We start from the raw sequence: 17,989 nt of genomic DNA, 5'->3' as shown, positions 1-17,989 counted from the left end.
CCTGAAGTGGTTAACAATTTGGCCAATATTGAAAATGGGGAAGAACAAAACCAAGAGGTGCAACTGAGTGGTTTTGAAATAGACACCACTTGCGCAGCTATTGCCAAAGAAGCTCCAAAGGAGAAAATCCCAACTAACTATGAAGCCATCTAGAGTCCGCCAATGAATCACATGATGAAGAATATGCATTACTTTCCTGGCATGGGGCTAGGAAAATATCATCAAGGAGTTCCAAAGCAGCCTAGTTTGGCAGTGAACAAAGGGAAGAATGGTATTGGGTACACTCCCCCCACTGTCAAAGGGCAGAAAGTGTTGAGGATGACTAGGAAGATCTCCATCATTTACTACCCTACTCTCAATGGATACTTTGTGAAAGAAGGAGAGGATTTTTCCTTTTGTAGGAATGTAGAGCTATGGTTTGATGAAACCGCCGCCAAAATGCAACCAGGACTTGAAATTTTCTTCCAAGACAAGTTCGATTGGGTGACTCATGAAGTGGAACAACAGAAAATGCAAGTCAAAGAAGATGACCAAGACAATTGCATCACTGGGATAATAGAAATTGCACTGATTGAGACTGGGTCTTCCTCTGATGATCCTACAACATTGATTCAATCAAAGGAGGCACCTAGTCCTCGAGTTCTCATAAAAAGAGAATGGGAGAAGAAGATAAGGCTCACCTGGAGTCTACCACTTCCTATTGATTTGAAAGGTTTCATTTGCTCTCTCCTACAAGAGCCCAGAGTTGCATGCGCTCAAACCCCATCCTTTCAGAGGAGGAAGTGTGTATGCAAAATAGAGGAGAGCACAAAGGATGATGATTTGTATGTACTGTTCCTGAACTAATTGCAATGAGAAGGCTCGTGAAGGTGGTCAAAGATGAGACCGAGGTACTGGGATGAGATCCCTCAATAGGCTCGAAAAAATAGACTTCATAGAAAAAGGATTGAGCAGTCTCCATCGATCTTCACCCCTTAGAAAGTTCAGCTTCCGAGAGCACGAGATTGATCAGCTGGTATTCATAAAGAAGTGTGCACCTATCCAGAGGAACCATAACGCCACTAAAGAAATAGTAGTAACTTTCTCAGTAGGCGAAGAAGGCCCTTTGCCATATATCCTCATCCATCAAGCCACTGAACCACTTCTAAACTAGACAAGCATTGGGGAAAACTTCAAGTTTGCTCATGCTTTTGAGTTAACTAGCCTGATTACCCCTGGTGAAAGCATTAAGCCAGTTATCGAGTCTGCAGTCGAATGTATTATTTGTGATACTGTGTCAATCTCCCCTTTTGAGAAGAGTCTAGAGTCCTAGAATGACGCGTTTGTTACCCCTTCTTTCATGAATGAAATTTCTGATTCCAAGTATGACTTGCCTCCTTTTTTTGATGATGATCTTAATAAATATCAAGAGTTAATAACGTAATGCAAACCAAAAAAAGCCCAACCCATCCATGAGGATACTCGGGTTATTAATCTAGGAATCGACCAGTGCCTTCGAGAGGTAAAAATTGGCACTACTCTTGATGATAAAGAAGTAGAATGGATGATTAATCTTATAAAGGAATTTTCCAAGGTCTTTGCTTGGTCTTACGAGGATATGCTTAGTATCGAACCTAACATTATGCAGCATCGATTGCCGATTTACCCTGGGATAAAGCCGGTAAAATAGAAGCTCTAAAGAATGCTGCCAGTATGGAGTGAGAAGATCAGAGAAGAAGTCGTGAGGTAATGGAATGCGGGTTTCTTACAAGTGGTGAAGTACCCTCAATGGTTGGCCAATATTGTACTTGTACCGAAGAAAGATGGAAAGGTACAAATGTGCGTAGACTACCAAGATCTTAACAAAGTAATCCCTAAAGATGACTTCCCATTACTCACATTGATGTATTGGTGGATAATATGGCAGGGCATGCTTTATTATCATTCATTCATGAATTTCTCGGGATACAACCAAATAAGCATACACCCAGAGGATCGTGAGAAAACAACCTTCACCACTCCATGGAGAACCTATTGTTATAAGGTGATGCTTTTTGGACTGAAGAACGTCGGTGCAACCTATCAAAGAGCAGCCATGGCCATATTGCATGATATGATGAACAAAGATGTGAAAAGTCTATGTGGACGACATGATAGTAAAGTTGAAAGATGGGTAGGGGCATATTCCAGCACTAAGGCGATTCTTTGAAAGAATCAAGAAGTATCAGTTGAAGTAGAACCCTCAGAAGTGTGTATTTGGGGCTGTTGTAACCCGACAGTCACTGAGAGGGGGGGGGTGAATCAGTGAGTCCAATTCCGATCCCCAAAAAACTTGTCTGATGTCTGACCAAGAAAAACCTGATATACCTGTCCCTGTTTGCACACAGTCATATGCACACTCAGCCTCTCATAGGCACTTCCAAGTATGCACACCCATTCCACATTCCACGCACTTCAATATCAAATGCAAACAACAAGCACCCACAACACAGGGTTTTTACGAGGTTCGGCAATTTGTCTACATCCCCGGAGTAGTGCCTGTAAAGGCTTCGTACCTACTCAATACACTACTTTTGACTGCACCCATAGTCGGGAGCACCCACACCCAATTTTCTCAAGCCAAAGCTAAGATGGCACTCGTAGTGCCGATACAATGTGTAGCACCCACTACACGGGAGCACCCACTCCCGGTGCTTAGCACCCACTAAGCACACAATAAATAATACAATTAAATTGGGCTTATATCAATGCCCTACAGTCAAACTCTGCCTAACATATGCATCCACAACTAGCTAGCATGCTTACAGTTCATCCACAACTAACCTAGTATGTATACATTCATCCACAACTAACCCTAACATACATACATACATGTAATGTAAAATCAAAGGTTAGAGAATCTCACAACCGATTGCCTGGGATGACTGGAAACTTGTACTGACAAGTTTGGTGCTCACACCTTCTTTCTCCTTGGCTTCTTGCTCTTCAAAGCAAACACATCCTTGCTTTCTTCTCTTCTTTCTTGGATTTGAGTTAATGTACCATTAACACACTTCAACCACCTCTTTTACCTCCTTTAATGGCCTAAGAACATTTATCATCAAGAATGTATGTTCATTCAAGGACCAACAAAGAGGGGGAAGCTTCTCCTACCAAAACCGTAGTCTTCTTTCACTCAAAACCCATTTTTCTTGCTTCCATGGTGTAGGGCTTGAAAAAACGAAGAAGTTGCAACTTGGTTCACCCAAATCCGAGTTAAAATGAGGGAGATATGACCTTTTGAAGTTGGAGCAATGAGATAGCCTAAAATGGAATCTTCGTAGGGGTGGCGTAGGCTACACCGGCGGCATGCGCAACAGGGGCGAAATCTGACCGTAGATCTCATATAAAAGATCTTATAATCTAAGCCGTCCGATTAAACCAACGGACAACAGATCCAAACCATTAGATTTGAATCTCGATGACGTCATCATGACGTAGGCGCTGACATCATCAGAAGTGTTGTTGATCTATGATTGGTTGCTTTTTCGGATTTTAAGGGAGCTTGTCTCCCACTCACAAAAGAGAAATGGCTTATTTACCGTTGGATCCGAATCCTCCATGTTGGCTTTAATATGATTTCATGAGATCATTAAGCTTGGAATCTTCTTTATATCTTCTATACACGCGCGAAACACACTAACATTCTTTGATAAGGTGTAGCGCCAGTGCATCAAGAATTATGCACCTAACCAATCAAATCCTACGCGCAAGCATCTATCTCGTCCATATCACACCAAAATCTCAGCAATCTTTGGATGGGCATCAAGCCTACGTGGTCGAATCTTGACCATCCATTTCACTTCCCTTTACTCCTCTTTATTACAATCAAGCCCCTGCCTCCATATGTTTCAGTGCTTAAAGGCCCCTTGCAACTCAGACCTTCAAAATCTTTAAATTACACAAAAGCCCTTCAAATTTCAAAAATAAATTACCAAAAATCCACCCAACACCGAGAGCAACTGATGGATTTTCGGTTTGGATTTTCGAACCGACTTTACGGAAACACTTATAACTTTTTCATACAATATCCGATCGAGATGAAACAAAGTGCGTTGGAATCATAACTGGATGCTCTATGACTTTTCAGAAGACTCAATCATCTGAATCATCCATGTAAAAAGACCAAAATGCCCCTACACCTTTCCAATGACGTATCTTTCTCATACGGAATCGGAATGCGATGAAATCAGAACCGTTGGAAAGATTGTATTTTTGTCGTATTGTTACATGTAGAACACTTCCTTTAAAAAATTCATCTTCAATGCCGAAACTACCCTCGACTGCCACAAATGCCGTAACTTCTTCATACGGTATCGGAATGTGACGAAATCAAATGCACTGGACTAGGTAAATTACAATCTATCTTTTTCCATGAAGAACCGATTTTCCAAAAATGTCATTTTCACTACTGAAAATGCCCTCGATCGTAAATAAGCCAATTTTACCAGTTTTGACCCAGAAACCCGCACCACCTATTAATGATGTATTAAACCACTCCATGCATACCAAGCTGCTCTGTTATCTCATCGGTGACACTGGACACTGCCATATCATCATTTTCATCCACGTCACCCCAAACTGGCCACGTCATCACCGCCACGTGGCCGAGTTGCCAACAAGGGCAACCATAAAACAACAGGGGCAACGTCAGAAAAGTTGTTAGACTTCTTGGTGAGTTAAAGAGGCATTGAAAGGCATTTCAGGAAATACCCATGCCTCAAACTAAGAAGCAAATACGAGGATTTCTAGATCACATCCAATATATTAGTAGATTCAGAGCTCAGTTGATTATAATCTATGAATCAATTTTTAATCTGCTAAAGAAGGATCAGCCCACGGAATGGAATGACCAATACCAACAAACCTTTGACAAGATCAAGGAGTACCTTATGAACCCACCAGTATTGATACCGCTAGTGGAAAGAGAACCACTTTTGTTGTATCTATCCATGGGAGAATATTCCACGGGCTCTTTGCTAGCATAGAAGGAAACGGAAAAGGGGGCAAAGCACGCTATATATTACTTCAGCAAGAAATTTCTAGAATATGAGACCCGGTACACATCTTTGGAAAGAAAGGTTATGACACTACATGGTTTAGCGATAGAGGAAGAAGATATAGTTAATGAATGGCAGTTATTCTTTGATGGAGCAGCCAATCAGAAGGGATGTGGTGTAAGAATATTTCTTGTCACTCCTGACGGTCTTTATTTTCCTTCGTCATTCCACCTCGACTTCCCCTGTACCAACAACATTGCTGACTATGAAGCTTGTGCTTTGGGGGTCGAAACCACTTTAACCATTGGGGTGAAAAGGATTAAGGTTTTCTATGATTCATCCACTGTCATCTGTTAGACATAGGGAAAGTGGAAAACTAGAGATGAGAAGCTGAAGCCATATCAAGAGCATCTGGAAGAGGTGATTGAATACTTTGAGAAGATTTCGTTCGAATACTTCCAGAGGGATGATAACAGGTTTGTTGATGCCCTTACAACTTTGGCTTCTATGGTAGAGTGCAACCCTATGGCTAGAGTCTAACCATTCTTGGTAGAACAAAGAAACAGGCCCATTTATCAGAATTCAGTGAAAACTCTCACTATGGGTGGTCGGTAATGGTTTGCTCGCATAGTGGATTTCATCAGAGAAAGGAAGTATCCAGTTGAAGCAACTGATAGAGAAAAGAAGTTTCTGAGAAGATATACCACCCAGTTTATTCTCCAAGAGGATCTGTTATACAAGAGATCCTATGACAGAATATAGTTGTTATATGTAGATGAGGAACAAGCTAGAACTATCATAGAAGAAATTCATCAAAGTCTTTGTGGACCCCACATAAATGCCAAGATGTTATCTAAAAAGATCCTCAAGCTGGGATATTACTGGAACACAATAGAAGCAGATTGCATGGACTTTGTCAGAAAATGCCACAAGTGTTAGATATTTGCTAACATCATACATATCCTGCCAACCGAGCTACATTCACTCAGTTCACCTTGGCCATTCTCTACTTGGGGCATCAATATCATTGGAAAAGTCAACCCTAAAGCATCTAATGGCCATGATTTCATCCTAATAGCCATTGATTATTTCACCAAGTGGATAGAAGCTCAGTCTTATGCACTCCCCACATCTGCTAAGGTGGCCAAGTTCATCCAGGAAAGCATCATTTCCTGATATGGAGTACCTGGAGTACCTCAAGAATTGAAATCAAATCAAGGATCCCACTTCTGGGGCAAAATCGATAAAATCTGTACAAAATTAGGTATCAGAAGGCATCGCTCTACCACTTACAGGTCGCAGACCAATGAGGTAGTAGAAGCAGCTAACAAGAATATCAAAGTCATTCTGTAAAAAATGGCAGAAACACACAAGGATTGTGCTGATAAGTTACCCCTTGCCTTATGGGCATACCAGACTTCTGTATGATCTTCGACAGAGGCAAATCCTTTCTCTTTGGTGTATAGAGTTGAGGCGGTTCTACCCTTGGAAATCCTGGTTCCATTCTTAAGGGTGCTTCTTGATAGTCAGCTACCTGAAGGAGAGTGGATGAAGGTCAGACATGACATGCTCAATTTTCTTGATGAAAGGCTCATAAAGCCCATAGATAATCTGAAGAAGTATCAACTGAGAATGGCCAAGGCCTTTAACAAAAATGTGAAGCCCCGCCACATAAAGGTGAGCAAACTTGTTCTTCGAGAGTAAAGAGCCCCAATTTATGACCCAAGAGGAAAATTCAGGCCTAACTGGAGCGGCCCATTCACTGTCAAAGAAATTCTACTAGGCAAAGCTGTGAAACTCGTAGACCACAATGACGAAGAAATACCCGGACTGGTTAACATGGATCAACTCAAGAAATATTATGTCTGAAAGGGTGAATATCCTGAACTATGTCAGACCTTATTCCTTTCGAGGGATACGTAGGCAACTTGACATGTGCAAATGTGGTCTCAGCCATCTAAGGCAATAAATTAATTCCTTGATTAATAATCAAAGTGCCTTAAAAGATCATCATAGTTTGTGTTCCCTAAGAATCGCCATTTGTCATGAAAAGCTATTAGGTATCTGTCATCCACCCATTGGTCCATCACTTCTTATCTGGGATTCTATCTCCCAAGAATCGCCATTTGGCATGCAAGGCCATTAGGTATCTGTTATTCACCTATGGTCCATCCATTCTTATCCAAGATTCTATCCCTTGGAAAGAAAGTCGCCACCCAACATCAGTTTATCAAGGCTAGTTTGTTCTCCACTTTTGTTCAGTCAAAAAAAAAAAAAAAAAAGAAGAGCTTGATGCAACAATGGTAAGGGCCTATTTCAATCATTAGCTAATGAGTAATGTTTGACAAATCATCATATCTTGTTGTCTGTATTAGTTTCAGGAAAATTCATGGGCTCATTGGATGAGACGTTGAGGAAATGGACCTTGGACATAAATAATGTGGGCACCAGGATTGCTAGAATCCATGAATGTGTCATTTCTTGGCCAAGGTGGATGTGTGATGCTATATCACCAATTACTCCAATAGGTGCCTCAACACTGGGATGCCAACCTGCATGTATTTCAGTTTGGATTAGCAGAGATTTGCCCAACTCTTGAAGAATTTTTTGTTTATATGCTATCTCCACCCAAAGGCAATTTGTTCCAAACCTCTTTGAAGAAAGATTACTTAGAAAAAATTCAGGATTTCTTCGGATGGAAAGCAGAAGAAGTAAAGCAGTTTGTCAAATATGGAAAGATCGACATTCTGAAGGTGGCTCAGATCTTCATCCAATATCTACCAATAGGAGGAATCCATCAGTAGCGATCCTTGGATGCTTATTTACTTTGCATGATAACTCGTTATGTTCTCCACACTCCCGGGCATGGTGCACCATCTGTTCTGATTGAGGTAGTAAAATAGTTGAAGAAGGAAGGTAACATCATCCTTACGGTTCTTGCAGAAACGTTCAAGGGATTTGATGACATGAGCTATGGCCATAGATTCAGACTAGACCATTATCAGGGGAGTTATGTTATTTTTCACGTCTAGCTCCTAAAAAAACTGAAGCTCACGACACCATTAAGGGGAAGCCCACTTGGAGTTTTTTGTTACCTGGATAAGAGAGAAGTTCTGGAATTCGACCTTATCACTGATTGGAAGAAGTACTTGCAGGAAAGGACTGTGCAGGATATCGAATGGAGGTGCCCAGGGAAGCCACAAGAAGATTTTTTGATGAAGACCCCTGGCCACAACTATGTCAGACTGATGGGATTGACACACACATCCTTTTATTTGCTTATGTACATCAACCAATAATATGGGCTCGAGAAGACAGACCCAGAAGAGTTAGTGACCTTTCACCCACTTCAAGAATTGTCTCCCCACCTTTTTATTCACCTATCCCATATATGGTAGGAAAGTGGTCCCCCTTTTCATGTAATGGAATGAGGAAGTATTTGGATTTTCGTGTTATCCCGATTATTCTAATTATGACTTGAGTTATAGAATTGATTGTGCCTAAGCATTACAAGTAAATAAAAAAAAAAAGAAAGATTTTATTTGTGCCAAAAGTAAGTTTTCATAGATATGTTGAAATAAAATAATGAACAAACAAGGGGAGGGAAAAAGAAAAAAGAAAGAAAATATCCATGTATTTGTGTTTGCAGGAAATACAAGAACAAATCCCTATGGATCAGAAGCCATCATCTAAACCATCCTCATGAAGCACCGGGGAGTCCACAGATAGTACTCCAACCTGGTCCAGCCTCTGGGTCAGGTCCTCAATCAGTGCACCCTACCAGGTAATCTCTTGATCCTTGGTTGCTATCACCTCGCACAGGCTATAGTGCATCCTCAACCTCCAGAGACACCTGAGAAAGCATATCAACCAAAAGAACTCAAGAGTTAATTGAAAATGATCAAATACTCACATAATCATAAGGAATTGGCAGCCCAAGGGAAGCGTCTACATCTGTATTCGGCTCCAGAAGATGAGGGAGACTGGGGTTGGTAGCGTTGGGATAGGTCCAGGTAGGGAAGCCATGAAAAGGGACGTTAGCAACTCTGAGAGACCCATCGGTACTGGTAGAGGACCTTATTTATGAAGGGTCGGTAGCACTGGCATGCGACCAAACGGTAGGAAGATCTACACGTCTCACTCTCCCCTAAAAGAACATCAGTCTAGACCAAAACAAGGAAGAATCTATAGGAAATACTCAAGAAAGGGAAACATACCACTAGACCATTAGGACTGAGAAGGGTGCACACTGTCTCATCCTCCAGGAAGGCTCCGTAGTCCCCATCTGGATTAAGAAAGGAGTCCTCCCATACTCCGTTAGCCAAGTACTTCATCTCGTCTGTAGGGAAAATTTATGGACAATGCATAGTGGGTGGAGGAAGATTGGGAGAAGGACATGGATAAATGTTTGACCACTGGGGTACTACTCTCTCTAAGGTACTAGGCATGGCCCCACAGGCCCTAGAAAAGGACTCAGTTCTCAGACAGTTGATGAACCCAGACGACTCTCTCAGAATCCAAAATACAAGGTCATGGAATGGTCTCCAATTAGCCTGCAAAACTAAGGAAGGGTAAGTACAACATCAAGAGAATAGAATTTCAATATCAGACATGGCATAACTTAATGAGATCGTTTAAAAGAGAACGAGCGGTGGTCCCCAGAGGATGCCGTCGGGCTTGGACCACCTGGTTATCTCCCCATTTTGTGGCCAGGGGGAAGAAGAACGTCTCAGGATCCCTTAGTCTAGGGGCTATAGTTCCCAGATGCTCAAAACACTAGGGTTGTTTCAAGAAATCAAAGTAAGAAAGTGCAGACCAAATGACTGAAAGAAAATAGATATGAGAAGGAAAGTTACTTGGATGATGTAGCCTACCCCCTTGAGGCCCCTATCCCCATAGGACAACAGGTCCAGGGACTGCAGGAGATATGTATAGGCTGCCCCGCCCCAGTCCTAGGTATCTATTCTGCCAAGATCCTTGAGGAAGAACACTAGGCTGATATCTGCTCCCCCTTGGAGGTCACTGAAGAGGCAATGGCCCACAGTAAACAGCAAGAAGGAACGTGTTATCTTAGACATGTTGCCTGGATTCTCCCTTAAGCCAACTTTCCACCATCAGGCACTAATCTCCCCTAGGCAGATGCACGTTTGGCCAGCTTTAATGGTGATATTGGTCAGATCTACGAACTCCCTAGCAGTCGGGAATCCTATGGGTAGGGTCATGGTTCTACCCCCAAATGGAATGCTCGTCAAGGCATAGAAGCACATAGGCATAATGGTGATCTCGCCAATAGGAAGGTGAAAAGTGTGAGTACTCAGTCACCACCGCTCCATCAGGGCCCCCACTAATGCTAGATTAAACTTTCGAGTCTCTACAAGGGCCAGCCGACACAGATAGGTATCATCAACCATCTCCTTCACTCTGCAAGGGAGCATCCTATGCCAGGACTGAACTATGTTTGGGTGGCCATAGGAGGCCAAAGTAGGTGGTTCCTTCCCCTCAGGCTAACAGAAATAAAAAAATATATATAATAATAATAATAATAAAAAAGCAAGCAGCAAAAAGTAAGAACAATACAATAAATAAATAAAAAAGGGAGAAAGGAAGAACAAAATAGGAATAAACGATGATTAAAATAATGAATGAAATGTAAAGACTTATTCAGGAACCTCATATGGAGTTGCAGATTTGATTTCGGCTATTGTGAAGGGTTTTCCCGGAATACCAATCGGCTAGGCCCTCATACCTGTGGGAAGGACTGCTGCAACTCTCGAGCTGGACCTCTCCCAGAGTCTTCCTCTTCCTCCTTTCGGCCATATTTTTAGAAATCATAAAAAGCCCTGGAAACTTTCCTAAATTGTAAAAAGCCTGGAAACTTTCCTAAATTGTAAGAAGCCCCAAAATTTTTTCTAATTTACATAAAAGCCCATGGGATGTCAACTTCTCCAAATAGCTCCTCCCTCAAGAGCAAGATGAATATCTTCAAGAACACCAAGAACAAACTTCAAGAACAAGAGGAAAAACTTCAAGAAAAACTAGAGGGTTCTAAGAACTCACTTCACTCAGAAAAGTTAGAATGAAGAATGAACAGGGGAGGGGACCCATTTTATACCAAAAAAAAAAAAAAATTAAGATTCCAGATCAGGCATCAAGAATTAAAAGATTTCAAATCAATATCAAGAATCAAATTCTAAACCAAACATTAAGAATTAAGGAAAAATAAAGAGAAGACATAATTTACCAGGCCCCAGGTGGCCCAATCACATTTCTCCGGCCCCAGGTGGCCCAATTTTGTTAACCTGACCCTAGGAGGCCCTTTCTCTTTGAGTCAGATCCGAGTGGCTCGATCTCATAGATCAAATCCCTAAACTGGCACATGTGAAGCGCAGCTAAAGAAAATCCAAGCATCAAACAATTTTTTTTTACTTATTGCAAGATTAGAAGAGCAACGAATTCCTCTCTTGTAACCATTGGTCCTAGATAGTCCAGATTGGCTCGAAAGACCTAGCCTGGAGACCATATTCCCTGAACTGGCACATGCGAAGCCTAGCTAAGGAAGAATCAGGATCAAAGTACTAACTTTTTCTTGTAGGATTGGAAGAACAACGAATTCCAGCCTAGGTAAGTCCTAAAACTTTAGAGATATTATCTGTTGCATTTTTTTTAACTGCATCGCAACTAAGCAAGATGACAGCAATATATGCTCTGGGTGATAAAATGTGGTCGTTTTTTTCTTTACCCTTCGGCCGTTGGCACAGGCCTCGGCCAAAGAGGGGCATTCTGTAGACACCCAATTTTATCACCCTCCTCTAGCTATGATGAAATATGGATCTTGGGCATGACTTCTGACTTTCGATTGACAGAGATGCTGATGGAAATATTCCCCATCGGAAACCCTAGAGTCCCCGTACGGGAGAGAGGAAAGTCTAATTTTGAATTTTCATATATGAAGGAATTTGGTCAAGATGACCATGCAGATAAATAGTGCTTGGAAACACGACTCTGATGATATATGATATGTCAAAATTGGGCTGACGAATCTCTGGCAATCATCCCCGAAAAATCACGCCTTCTTGCACATATGCCGCACACACGGACAATCCCACTGAAAACCTAGAAAAATCCCTCACCTAACCCAAACACCCTAAAATTCATCTCCTACCTACCCAGATAACCCTGAAATAATTCCAAGTCTGAAACTTAGAAATCCCCACGTGGGAGGGAAGGGTCCAATTTTGGCTCTTTATATTGAAGTAATTTGATCAAGATAACCATACAGATAAATAGTGCTCAGAAATACGATTTTGACGCAGGTGGCTCGCACACCATGCACATTGCTAGCACACCCGTGCATGCAGACACCCACTGTGCACATTGCCCTCACACCCATGCATTCACGCACCCGTGACATCACCCGCACTACCTGCCTAAACTTTCTCTCTCCTCTCGCTTTTTTGAAAGCTACATTTTCTGCCTAAACTTTCCCTCTTCTCCCGCTTTTTTGAAAATCACCTTTTTTGGCTAAATTTTCTCTCTCCTCTCGCTTTTCTGAAAACTACATTTTCTGGCTAAACCTTCTCTCTCCTCTTGCTTTTTTGAAAATCACCTTTTTTGGTAAAAGTGTCTCTCTCCTCCCATTTTTTCGAAAATCACCTTTTTCTGGCTAAAGTTTCTCTCTTGTCCCTTTTTTTGAAAATCACCTTTTTCCAGCTAAAATTTCTCTCCTCCCATTTTTTCTGAAAACCTCCTTTTACCCACTGGACAAAAACCCTCCCCACTCATTTTTCCTTTAAAATCCCCCCTTTACCCATTGGACGAAAATCATATCACCTCAATTTAGGTAAGAGCCTCCCCTTTCATCCATTGGATAGAGGGATTCTCCCTCTCCTATTTGGCAGAAAAAAAAACTATAAATACCCCTCCCTTAGAAAAAAACACACCAACACACCAGAATCCCCCTCCTCTTTCAGAGTGAAATTTTCTTCCCCTCCCCCTCTTGATTTTCTTCTGATCTTCGGAGCGATCTTCGTCAAGATCCAAAAACTCATTCGGATCTTCGAAGTGTTCTTTGGGATCTTGAAGATCTTTAATCCAAATTCTTAGTTAGATCCAGTTTTTAGCCAAAAATAGTATGTTCTTGAGCCACCTCCCTTAAGTGTTCTTGAGTGTTCTTGAGATAGAAACCCCCCCTTTTGAGGTTCTTCGGGTCTACAAAGAGATCTTTGTTAAGATCTGAAACTCTGTTTGGATCTTCAAAGTGTTCTTCGGGACTTTGAAGTCCTTCAATCCATTTTTAGGTCAGCCCTTTTCTTTTCAGAAATAGCTTTCCTAGTCGAACATCTGTCTGAGTGTCACTGAAATCTTTCCAGAAATAGCCATTCCTAGCAGAAGCTCTGTCAAAGTGCCACCTCAGCCTAGCCCTCCCTTAGCCTATTCCCAGCGGAAGCTCTGCCTGAGTGCCACCTCATCCTAAATCTAGAAATAGCATTCCCAGCGAAAGCTCTACCGGAGTGCCACCTCATCCCAAGCTCGAATATAGTCTTCCCTAGCCGAAGTTCTGTCCGCATCTAAATTCGAAACTAGCCTTCCTTAAGCCGAAGCTCTGTCCGAATCCAAATCTGAAAGCAACCATTCCTAGCCAGAACTCTGTCCGGATACCATCATAATCAGCATCTCTCAAGAAAGGTAGTTGGAGGTCAAGACCATCTTCCCCTAAGCCGGGAGAACACGAAAGATAGTCTGAGCCGGTACCAATCAGGGGCCAACCCCTCTTGACCCGAAATAGGGGTCAAATTTAGGTATAATCTCTTTCCTCATTTAAACATAATGTAGATATCTAATAAGCCTTGTTTTAGTGTATATAATAGTTTAAATTCAATTAATGTATATATGTGTGATAACTTAGCTATACATGTGAAATAATAATAATTGTGGAAAATGTTCGTTCTCAAGCATCTAGTAAGGAGACCAGTTGAGCCAAGAAGATAGGGTACTTAACACATTCCCAACTCTGTAACTTGACACTAACCTCAAATCTCTGGACCAGACCAAATTTTGGGCCCTTTTCTCAGGAATTGGGCCCACCCTTGGGTCTTAGGCCCATAACCCTAGGTGGCGCCTCTAGACCCCATTTGCATGATCCCGATCCCTAAATTGGACCATCATCCAAACCCCTGTCTCAAATGATGAATTTTACACTCTTGCGAAATAGGCCTCCACATATCTCCAAGTGATGATACGGTGGTGCAGGGCACGCAAGCGAAGCACACATGACTCGAACCCCTCCCCCTCAGATGAAGGTGAAGAGAGAGATAGGAGAGAGGACGAGATGCATAGTTCATTCTTCTCCGGCCACTACCCTCACAATGCCATGCCATCACTCGGAAAATTTCAAATGGAGCTTTCACATTGCTCCAACTTCAAATGGTCCGATCTCCCTAACTGCAAGGGCAAATGAGTCCATTCAAGTTTTCATTTTTTCAAAATTTCATCCTCTATCCAATGGAAGCAAAAATCAAAAATCTTATGAGAGGAAGGTTGTGGATTTTGTGAGTGAAATCCCCCCTCTATTGATAGCCAAGTGTTAAGTTTTAATGCTTCAAGTGAGTAGGTTTTACTTTATTAAAGGCTGGTTTGTAAAGTAGTTGAGCTCTATTGATGGTGAGTTAATTCCAAACCAAAAGAGGAAGAAAGGGGAAGAGGGAGAGCAAGTGTTTGTTGCTTCGTGCTTTGAAGAGCAAGAAGACAAAGGAAAGAGAGGAGAGCAAGTGAGAACTTGTCAGTCAAAACTTGAAGAGCCAAGTTCACCTTAAGAGGTCAAGTTGGAGGTTCCAGTGGTTAGTGGAGGTTCCCAATTCATCCCAGGAAACCAGTTGTGAGAATCCATAACTCTAGTTATGATTTTAATGTTGTATATTACATTGGATGCATGCTAGCTATACTTGTGGATGTATATATGCTAGGCAGTGCTTGATTGTAGGCATTGATTATAAGTCCCATTTATTTGTATTTGTGTACTGGGGTGCTAAGCACTAGGAGTGAGTGCTCCCTTGTAGTGAGTACCGCAAATTGTATCGGGATTGTGTATGCCATCTTAGTTGTGGCTTGAGAAAATTGGGTGTGGGTGCTCCTAACTGGAGGTCTAATCAAAAGTATTATATTTTGAGTAGGTACAAAACTTTTACAGGCACTACTCCGGGAACATAGACATATCGCCGAACCTAGTGAGATCCCTGTGTTGTGGGTGTGTCCGTTGTTTGCATTGTATACATTGAAGTACGTAAAATGTGGAATGGGTGTGTACACTTGGAAGTGTCTATGTGATGCTGAGTGTGCATACGACTGTGCGCAAATAGGGATAGGTACAATAGGGTTTGCCAAGTCAGAATTTGGGATAATTTTTTTAAGATCGAATTGGACTCACTAATTCAGCCCCTCTCAGTTACTGTCGGGTTGCAATTGTCTGTTCTAATGCAGTCAGATCTCTTCTCCATTCCCTCTTATTTGATATCCTATTTTTCCTTTCCCAAGGTCGTTTGCAAGATACTTGACTCAATATACTTATGATTCTAGAATGATGATGATAATGAAAAGAGGAAAGCACACCTCATTAGTTGCCACGAGACCTGCACCCCAAAATTTGTCGGTGGTCTTGGTTTGAGAGATTCAAAAAATCATAACAAAGATTTACTTTTGAAGTTAGGATGGCAATTAATTACCGAATAAAATTCACTTTGGAACCAAAATTTATCTCACAAACACTAACTTTAAGGAAGAAGGGAAATGCCACATGGAATAACATTGTAAATGTTCTACTCACTCTTAATAAAATGGTGTTATGAAAAATTGGCAATGGTTGCAACACTAATTCTAGGTTGTGCCATGCATTCCAAATAATCCCAGTTTTATCTCCAATCTAAATGTTTTTGTCCCCCACTCCGCATCCATTAACAAGGTAATGATTTCACTACTAGAGTCAACTGGAACACTAGTCTTTTATGTTATGTTCTCCCTTTATCATTATTAAATGATATCTTGCAAATTCCTATAACCTCTGATTCTAATAAATGGTGGTGCCACCTCTCCAAAAAGGGGGGTTTTACCACTTAAAGGGCTGCTAAATTTTTGAAAATGTGGATTGATTACTAATCTCAAACAGGTGTTCTTGCTTATCTCTTTGCTCACATTGGTGGTGATTCTTCTAGAAACTCCAAATACACCCAAAAATTATGATCTTCTTTTGGAGATTGGATCTTGGAGGATTTCCCACGAAGGATATTCTAGGGAAATGGATGATTGTTGATTCTACTTGTGGATTCTGCTCTAATCAACATGAGTCCATCTAGCATATTTTTTCTCTCATATAAATTTACAAAGAGAATTTGGGTGGAGTGCCAATTGGGTTTACGAACTAAAAACATTTCTGCTATTTCTTTCAGGTGTCAGATTATGTATTTCTTTAATTCTCCCTCAATTCTTGATAATTATATAAGTAATTTTTTTGATTACTATTTTCATTATTATATGTTATTTTTTATGGACCCATATAGATAAATTAGCATTCAATTATGATAAACCAAATCCTCACTCCATCATTATCCCTGCGATACAATGGATTGAGCAACACTACAAACCAACTGAACAGCAATAGCTGATCCTTCGACATTATGAACCTATTTTCCCTTGCCTCCCCAACGTGGATATCACTATCATTATTTGTGCTAATGTCTCAAATACTTGCGATAATATTTTTAGATGGGCTAATTGTGTCATTGTTAGTGGAAAATGGGTCTCATTGACTGCCAACTATTTGATGACAGGAAAATCTACTGAAGTAAGCACCAAGAGTTTTCTATATGGATAAAAGCAAGTGAAAATCATAAAGGATGGAACATTGTGGAGATATGGAATAATCCGGAGGAGTTGGAACACCTCTTTTTTTTTTTTTTTTTTTTTTTTTTTTTTTTTTTAAGTACCACTTTGTGGCCTTGAAACATGTTTTGTATTTTTTTGGATGTCTATCTACCCCTATCTACATTTTGGCTTAGGCCTAGCTACTAATGACTTGGTCCTTTTTTGAGAACATTTGGATTATATAACTATGAAAAGGAAAACTAACATTTCTAGCTCTAGTGACAACATAGGCATACATTCATGTTTAAGTTGATGCTTGTAGATGCCTAATTTTGTCCCCTGTTGACAATGAGGAATTATGGGCAATGATGAAACATGTATTCTCTTTTTCAAAGAAATTGAATTTTCGGCACAAATCCACTCTATCCCAACTAATTCCAGTTACTCCAACCTAAACCCGTTATGCAAGAATTTGTGGAGTACAATTGAGTGTAAAACTGGTCAGGAGTTCAGCCTGATAAATGATGCGGGGAGGGTGATCCAAAGTGGTCATTGATACATTAAGCCAGAATACGATAATAGAGCCTAGCATGTGCTTGATTCCCGTATCATTGGAGAGTATAAGGAAATACATTCCTGTTGATATATTGCACAAAAAGAACTGATAACCAAATGTGTCGTATTGTCTACCTAAATTTTGAACCCATTATACCAGACCAAACCCAAACCAAATCAAGCCAGACCAAACCCTAATCAAACACCAAACCTATTAAATCCTGCCTTCCCCTAAGTTAATAGGACTTAGCCGCCTAAGGCTACATCCGCCCAAGGTTCTAGGTACCCACCCACCCTATAACCATTTATGGATCTTAGTAGTGGAAGGAATTGCTTCCACAAATATGGTAAGCTCCATTTAAGGCCTCCCAGGGATCTTAAAGATCCTAACTTTGCTCCCATCGAGCTTACCATTGTAAGAGTTTTTACAGATATTTGGTTTTGTTATAAATAGTGACCGAGGTCATTGTGTGAGAGGGGCTGGACTTCTTGAAAAAGAAATCCATGTTTCAAAAACCCTGCCAAAAAGAGAGAGAGAGAGAGAGAGAGAGAGAGAGAGAGAG

Source organism: Macadamia integrifolia, chromosome 7, assembly GCF_013358625.1.
Source record: "Macadamia integrifolia cultivar HAES 741 chromosome 7, SCU_Mint_v3, whole genome shotgun sequence".
Lineage (NCBI taxonomy): Eukaryota > Viridiplantae > Streptophyta > Magnoliopsida > Proteales > Proteaceae > Macadamia > Macadamia integrifolia.
This window is presented reverse-complemented; position numbering follows the sequence as displayed.